Source organism: Phodopus roborovskii, unplaced genomic scaffold, assembly GCF_943737965.1.
Source record: "Phodopus roborovskii unplaced genomic scaffold, PHOROB, whole genome shotgun sequence".
Classification (NCBI taxonomy): Eukaryota; Metazoa; Chordata; class Mammalia; order Rodentia; family Cricetidae; genus Phodopus; species Phodopus roborovskii.
Window position 1 is genome coordinate 13,800,717 of NW_026126588.1, and position 8,939 is coordinate 13,809,655.

Genomic DNA, 8,939 nt, shown 5'->3' on the forward strand with positions numbered 1-8,939 from the left:
AACTTAGACATTAATGCCCTTGCGGGAGATGTACATGAAGTCCCAAGACAATAGTTAATCATGATCTACTTTGTACTTACAAATGCTGAGAGGAAGCCGTAAATATCTTGCCAAACAACAACAAATAAAGTAGAAAAAAATCATGCAAATCGATAAGCTAATTTGATTGATTGTGGTAATCCCATAAAGCAACATGTATCAACTATCTGATATTTCAGCATAAATATGTACAAATACATTTGTAAATTCATTTTGTTATTTAGAAGAAGTATTAAAAAACATTATTACATTTAACCCTTACACATTTTTTCCTTTGGGAATCTGAGTGATCAGGAAGAAGTTAACAAAAGACGAGGCACATATAAATGCACAGAGACTATGAAACATGCACCAATCCTCCACAGGTTCATGCAAAATGGGATCTCAGCACTGAGACCACAAGGGGAGTCTGACCCCCAACAAAGAAGCTATTATAAATTGGTACTTATTGGCACAGAGGAAATCAGTTTTCTACAGTAGAGTGTCACTGAGTATATCAACCACACCTTAGGGCAGACCTTACCCAAAATATGTTGGTCAACTCAAATGAACTCTATTTTTATTTGGTTTGGGGAATGGGCTTTTTGTTCCCATTTATTTACTTATTGCTTGGTTGGTTGAGTGTGTATTTTTTGTGTGTTTTGTTTTCATTTCTTTCATTTGTTTTTATGGAGAAAATATATGAATGTCTGTGGGTAGGAAGCTCAGAAGGATCTGGAAGAATTTGCAGGAGGAGAAGCATCATCAAAACATGTTTTATGAAACAAATTAGAGTCAGAAAACATAGAATATCTTTAGTGTCTTTTGAAATGAAGTTATTGTAGTTTGCTTCAAACAAAAAAGGAATTTGTCCTTAGACTACAGAATCCAACTAGATCTAGTGAAAAGGCAAATGCTTACACTTTAGGCAAACAATGTTCTAAATTCTAAGGGCAAAGCTCTCTCGGTTGAGGCTTTGGTAATGGGTTCCCTCTAATGAAGAAAGTTAGAGAACTGCCAATATTTAAGAAATGTCTATAAATGAAAAGATAAAAACTAAAACAAAATCAAAGTAAGAAATGACAGTAATTAAAACCTAAAGAAAATCTCTCAAAATTTCAATGGTTTATGAAATTTTAATATAGTTATGAAAACAATAAGTATGCTCAAAAAGTAAAAGTTATTAGACATTAAAAAGTGGTAACATAATAAGAAAATACATGCACACCAAAACAAAAACCTCTTAATAGGAGTAAGACAAAAAAGGAAAAAACAATTGCTTCTACATAGTGCCAATATGTATTTTTCTTTTCCTCCTGTGAGGGTAGAATTCAGAAATATGTTAGTCAAAGTTTAAAATAAACATAAGATAAAATTCTGGTTTATAAACTATGCACACACATGTTTATTAATTAAACAAATAATTTCAAGTCACTCTCTTAAATATCTTCTAATTCAAAGCTGTGAAACATTTAGGGATGTGCTTGAGTTTTTTCATCATGAATCAGAAATATCCTTTATCTTATATCCACATAGAAATTGGTAAAACTGTTTATGGTACTGTTTGATCTTTATGCATACAATAAAACACTTTGAGCTAGGCTACATGGAATGACATTGTATCAATGGGGTTACGTTCCACAATTCACAGCTTGAAAACTTTAGTTGAAGAAAATAATAGTGGAAAGTGAGATTACATGAGAGACATAATTGTCTATGAATTACATGAATAGAGAATAATTTGACACTAACTAGAAAGGAAAACTATGTAGTTATTAAAAATATATACTCTAGAATCTCAATGTCATAGATCTGACTGCTTGAGTAATAACATGGTGTTTCCCTTTAGTAGCATAATAAAATATGGATTTTTTTAAACTACTGATCTTTTTTTTCCCATTTCACAGTTTGCTCTATCCTAGTATTTTAAGAAAGTTCACCTAAAATTACTTCAAACTGTTTTGATTTCAAGTATCCCTTTCTTTAGAAACTTACTGTTTCCCTTTGATCCTTTGTGGCATTTATTTGAAAGAGAAAATCAGAGTGTGTTATTGTAAAGCTCGGCAGTAAGTTTATAAAGGACAGCATTATGGAACAGCAAGGACAGGCTTTATCCGAAAAGACCTTGATCGCCTTGCAGAGATGGATCATTTCAGGGCTTCACACAAGGCTCTGCTCTGGGAACAGTCCAACAGAGCAGAGGGGTCTGATCTGCACTCCACTCATAAAAACAGATTTTAAACCACTTATTTTATGTCAACCAGTTGCAAGTCAACCAAATTATGAGACCATGAAAATAAGTAACAAAAATCTCTGTTCTCCATATCAAAATCACACGTAAATTTGTCATTCAATGAAGTTTAAGTTAAATAATATTAAATAAAATAATATTAAATTAAAGAGATATAATGAAGTTTGAATAAAAGTCATTGTTTAACATATTTTTTTTCAAATCTTTTTATGACTGGAGTGCAGACATTTATGGAAGAACAAATTTTAAATATTCTAAATCATGCTAAAATAAATAGAAAGTGTTAACAGCATGTATTAAAATGCAATAACTCAATTTTAAATTGAGCTGCTCCTAATATTATCCTAGATTAATGAAATTCCTGGGATAGTAAAGGCAAGTGATCATCTGTACACAGACAGTACTTGCCAGGGACTTCCTATCTTACAGAAACAGATTTGAGTAACTAAACAGGCTCACATTTAGCTCATCAATACCATGGTTGATCTGCCAATAGTCTTTTAATTTGTGTCATTGTCAAGATGAAAGTAAGATGACATGGGATCATGAAACAATACCCCTGAAATAATTAATTCTGTAGCTATTTTCTTTTATTATTATATGCCATGGATATTGTTTAAAATTCAGAGGTAACACATGCAACACTATCTCTAGCATTTGTGAGATTGTGTTTCATTGCTGGCATCTTTTAGTTCTTCATATTTCATCATTATCTCATGTGTTTATGTATCATCATTTTTACTTTTTTTTAAACTAGTTTTATTTCATCCAGACATAAAATAGAGTCATTTTGGAAGTTGTAATCTAAATTGAGAAAATGCCCCTACCCGGCTGTTCTATGGGAAAACCTGTAGGCTTTTTTCTCATTTGATGGTTGATGAGACAGGGCCCAGTTCACTGTGACCAATGGTCTCCTCAGCAGGTAGTTCTGGATTGTGTAAGAAAACAGGATAAGCCACCGTGAGCAAGACGTAAGCAGCACTCATCCATGGTCCCTGCATTGACTCCTTTCTCAACGTCATCCCTTTACATTTCTGCCCAGACTTTCTCCGATGATGGACTGAGCCTGGATGCATGAGTGAAGAAAGCCCTTTTTCTTTAGTTGTTTTTGGTCACAATGTTTTATCAAAGTAGTAGAAATCTAAGACACATATACGGTAATGAGTTTTATTATGACATTTGAGCACATACTTGGCCCTAGGTTTTCTTCTATTATCTCACTTACACTGCTTTCCTCTGGCCACTTGTTTCTAATGATTTTCCCCTTGCTCTTTCTGCCTGCATAGTCTGTCATTCTGCTTTCATGACACATGTATCTAGTTTTAATTTATTTTGTATACATTTTGTAACAATATAATTATATCATTTTCCCCTGAATCCATCCCTCCAGTCATTTCCAAGTATCCTCCATGCAACTCTTTCCATGTCTTGAGTATTCTCAAATAAATAGCCTCTCCTTCAAATCTTCCCAATTGTACACACACACACACACACACACACACACACACACACACACACACACACACACCATGCATACATGCATAAGGATGATAGGATCAACTGGCAGGGATGTATTTAAGTATTTGTATATATATATTTTAGAGCTGATCACTTTTGGTTAGTCTCACTATCCTTTGAAGCAGTCATCAGTAGCTTTTAGATCCTAGCAAAGATTATGGATTCCATTTTCACAATAAGTACGCCTTTCGATATTGCCATTACTGATATCTTTATTCAGCCATTTATATGAGAAATTGTCTCACAGCAGTTGTCCTGTGGAAACTTATCATCTTGCAATCTTTCTACCCCTGTAGCTCACTATTATGTGACTCATAGATGTAGGAGATGTTATGTAGATATATTCATTTTTATTTTTTTGGGGGGGCGGGGATTCTCATAATCTCCTGATTTCATCCATCTGTCTAGATGTAGTTTTCTGTTATAGTCTACATTTGCTGTGGAGAGGCATCATTGAGGGGTGATGATAGCTACACTTATCTATGGGTATGAGGATAACATTCATTAAGCAATTTGAAGTTATTCTAGTCTAGCAAAGTTGTGGTAGTAGATATTTTTCTAATACCCATGACTTTACCTGCTCCAGAAAGTTGGCAGATTTCCAGTGCCAATCATGATTTCCCTCCAGTTGAGTAGGCCTTGAATGTCAGATTTAAGCAATCTAATTGATCCATGGACAGGAACCTTGAGCCATATTCGAAGACCACTGCATTAGGCTGAAACAGCAGCATTCTTTTGGACATGCTTGGCATGAAAATGGCTTCATAAGACTCACCATAGATTAATAGATTAAATCTTGAAGTGTGTAGTTAACAACATGTTATTTGCCTTTGCAAATCCCAGTTCCTGGGAAGTATTCTCTGTATTTAATGAATGGGCATAGTCATGATCCAGTCTGTGGCATAGAAGGCCTTTCCCATGCCTTTGCCATGGTGGATATCAGTCTGGTGATACTTTAGCAGTTACAGGATGGCGAATGAGATATCATTGATGTAGTAGAAACTGACTGCTAGAGACTTTTCATGATGCAGGCCACCAGCCCAGTTCACATCGATGTCCATCTGCTGCTTATTAACTTTCACACCACCAGAAGACAACTGACACCACTCAAATAAGAAATTAAATACTGAGCAGTCCGCACAAACATTGAATCTCTGCTCTGCTTGCTGTACTCAGATATGATTCTAGGGCTAGGTGAATGCAGGAATTTAATGTTGTAATCACTGTGGCACTTGCTCATCTCTTCAGCGTTAGCTTTGTGTGGGTGATAGTTTTCCGTTACGATACAGGCCATAGTTGAGCATAAAATTCAAAATATTGTAAACCATGTGTTTTCAGTGAGGCTTCATTGGGTGACTTTGTCCATAAAAGTTGCCAACATCTCCGTAGTCGTAGTAACTGCCTCTGATCTTGATGCCCCCAATCTGTGTCACTTGGCCCTCCCTTCAGTCTATGTAGTATTGCATTACAGACTTTTTACTCTCCCACATCCATTATATTTCCTCTTCTTTTATAGGCTCATGTTCTACCTTTTGGTTTTTTTGTTCTACTTGTTTATAAACTGGTTCTACATTCCACAAAAGGAAAAGAATATACAGTTGTTGCCTTTGGGAGTCTCCTAAGGCAGGGGCTCAGTGTCTAGTCAAGGCTGCTATCTGTTTGTCCTCCTCCCCCAAACTCCTTAGTGCTTAGTGCAAACGTCCTTTGTTCTCTCTCTCTCTCTCTCTCTCTCTCTCTCTCTCTCTCTCTCTCTCTTTCTCACTCTTTCTCTCTCTCTCTCTCTGTCTGTCTGTGTATGCAAGCAAAAACTAAAGTTACAAAGAAATGAAAACTTTTTTGAAAAGACATCTATAAACAGCATAAATGTATATGTTGCTTTTGAAATTAATCATTCTACAGTCTCTGCTTTCATGTACTAAATATAAATATTTTCATCATTTTCATAGCTAAATACTCATACTATATTTTCATATCTAAATACTCATACTATATCTTGCATATTTTTGTTAATGTAACACATTAGTATTCATATATTTAATTTACATGAATAATGTCAAAGAGGTTAAATACTTCTCCACAGGTGAAAATATTACTAAGTAGCAAAGCATGACCTCAAACTCATGCATTCATATTTCAAACACGGTGTATTTTCCAATATTTTAAACTGGCTGGTTATGGAGTCAATTGTATTTAACCTTCAATTTAGAAGTAATTAAAATTAGTAATTCTTAAGGATCCTGAACACTCTAAGTATTCTAAATTGTTTATGGAATTAGGCTAAGTGGATAGGAATGATGGTTTACATATAATATTCCTTTTCAATAAATCATTTTATTACAATTTAAGGGCTATAAGAATCCCTGAAAATTTAGTCTAACGCTCTCCCAACTGAGCTATTTCGGGTGTAAGAATCCCTTAAAATTTTCAATTGACAGTAATATACATTTTAAAGTCAGTGAGTATGTGGCTTGTGTTCTGGAGAGCTGTCTGATTCAGATGTTCAAGGGTCCAAGAATATACATTTTTTTAAATTTTATTTTACTTGTATTGGTATTTTAAATAAATTTTAAAACTTACTTTCAATTGTCCAGATTATAGCATATTTTTGTACTTGTTATTTATTTTTATCTAGATTCATTTTTAAATCTAGATTCTTAAAAATTAATATGAAGAAAAAGTAAAACATGTTTTTGGAAACAGTGAATTCAATCTGTGTGTGTGTGTGTGTGTGTGTGTGTGTGTGTGTGTGTGTGTGTATTGCTTGGGGAATATTGAAAGTCACATATTAAAATAGCTTACATAATACTAAAGTCTCTAGAATATTTTTTCTAAGTAACATTGTCAAATATCTTGGAAATTGATCTTAATTGAGGGATAAACATGTGCCTTAAATTTTCATTTTCTTGATGATATGAAGCATTAAATCCATTTTTGAGAACCTGTGGTATCTTCACAAAGAACTGCATACAATTAATGCTTTGTTTATATAAGTAAATGACAATTTCATCTACAAAACCACTAAATGATTACATATTTATACAAGAGAATTATTATTGACCTGCTGGATGTTTTTATATTTCCTGAATAAATTAATGTTTTCATTTCCATAATGTTTTGAAATTATAGTTCTTCCATGAGAAATTGCTTAATCTTCAAGCTGGAGCATATAAGCATCCAAGGCTGACGGATGCATTTTGAGTGAAAAATTCCAAGGATTTTGTAAGTCAAATCCAGTGAAGGAAATAGTTTGTAAAAGGGTAATTAAAAGTGTAATTAACCACTGTTAGCTAGGTGAAATTTACAAAGTACTTACAAAAAGAGGGGAATAATAATTAACATTTAACTAAGCTGTGATAGTAAGAATGAGTTCAACAGTGAATAAAAATGAAGAAAGCAATGGGATTTCTTTGAAATGAAAAAAATAAAATAAAAACAAGCTTAACATGACTAGATAACCTATCAATTATAAAAATTCAAAGCTAAACGATCTGATTTTATTTTAATGCAAATCACATTTTAGAAAAGTTAATAAATCTTACAACTATTCTATAACTACTTGGTAGCTATTATAGATATAGATTCTTTTTGAAAGAAATGGTCATGAAAAATACATGCTTTATACAGAGATGGAGAGATGTATCAGCTGTTAGAAATGCTTGCTAATTGGCGAGTAGTTTGTTCCTAGCTCCCACATCAGATAGCTAACCAAAACTTGTAACTCCAGCTACATGGGATTTGAAAACCATTTTCAACCTCTGAAGCCATCCCCAATTGCCATAACTGGTGACAGACACAGACATACACACACATATTTATTTTAGTATATACACAAATACATATTATAAACATACAATCTTCCTAAAAACAAAATTTAAAAAAATTGGAAATATCAGTGAGAAAAGCAGAAAATCTGTTGAAATAGTGAATCAAGAATATTTAGTGCTGGGTGTTGGTGGCGCATGCCTTTAATCCCAGCACTGGGAAGGCAGAGAACTATGTGTGTTCACAGCCAGCCTGGTCTACAGAGTGAGTTCCAGGACAGGCTCCAAAGTAATACAGAGAAATCCTGTCTGCAAAAACCAAAAGAAAAAAAAAAAACAATATAGTAACCAAATTCAAATAAAACTTGTTGATAAATGATAAAATGGTTGCTTCTGGAGTTCTTAGCTTAATAGACCTTCAACAAATTACATGTATGTATCAAAAAGGAATCTGAAAGAAAGGGTTCTCTAGGGGAGTAAGTTTATTTTGGATGAGTTCACTGAGAAACCTGTTTAGTATACTACAATGTGTGGATACATGAGAGTTGGAATTAAGTACAGGAATTTGGAAGGAGAGTGAAAAAGAAATTCATAGCTTTGGCTGCTGCACTAGATTGTGGCGGTTATCAACAGAGTAGGATGGTTTAAAATGAGAAAGAATCCTAAAGGCTCTAACCAGAGGGGATGGCATTAGATGCGCTGGAGACATGAGTTAGAGGACTGTGGAGTAGGTCAATAAATTGAGAAAGTTTCAAATCATGCTTAATTTCAAGATTTCAAATCATTATTCATTTCTAAATTCAGGCGAAAAGCAGCAGAGGGAAGATTTGAAAGCATCACTTTATAACAAGTAAGGAACCTGACTGCAAGCTAAGAGCGAATGTGGGGGCGTTTAGGCCTATCACAGATGATCTGAGGGCTTCGTGTAGCTGGCACATCTCAAGGGTAAACTCTACCCCCTTGTAGATATCGGCACAGTGAGTTGGTAAGGTCTCTAACAGTGTTGCTGTCAGAAACCACTTCTCCTCCTGTCTGGTACCCACCTGATAGCCAATTGTTCTTTATCAGACATCCTTGTCATGACCCTGGTTTGAGACCTTTGATGGTGTGTCTGTTGTGGACACCATGTGCACAACATGGAAGCAGGACTAAGACTCAGTGCTCTGGAGGATTTGTTCTTATCCTTCCTTTTTCCCTACAGTGCTGCAGGTGTATAGACTGGAAGGGGTCATTCACGGGAACCCTTGGGGGCAGGAAGTCTTCACAAATTATCACAGTTTTTGGTACACACAGTGCTCTCCTAAGGGGAAAATGGCATGCTGAAGGTGAAAATATTTTTCTGCTTGGGGTCTGGCTTGCACTATGGTAGTTAGTACGTTTTTAAAATGGTG

The 8,939-nt window shown here is 34.6% G+C and overlaps 1 pseudogene; it reads right to left on the reverse strand.

Moving 5' to 3' along the window:
* Positions 1-4,398: 4,398 nt before the first annotated feature.
* Positions 4,399-8,620, reverse strand: LOC127236591 (histone deacetylase 1-like; annotated as a pseudogene).
* Positions 8,621-8,939: the final 319 nt, after the last annotated feature.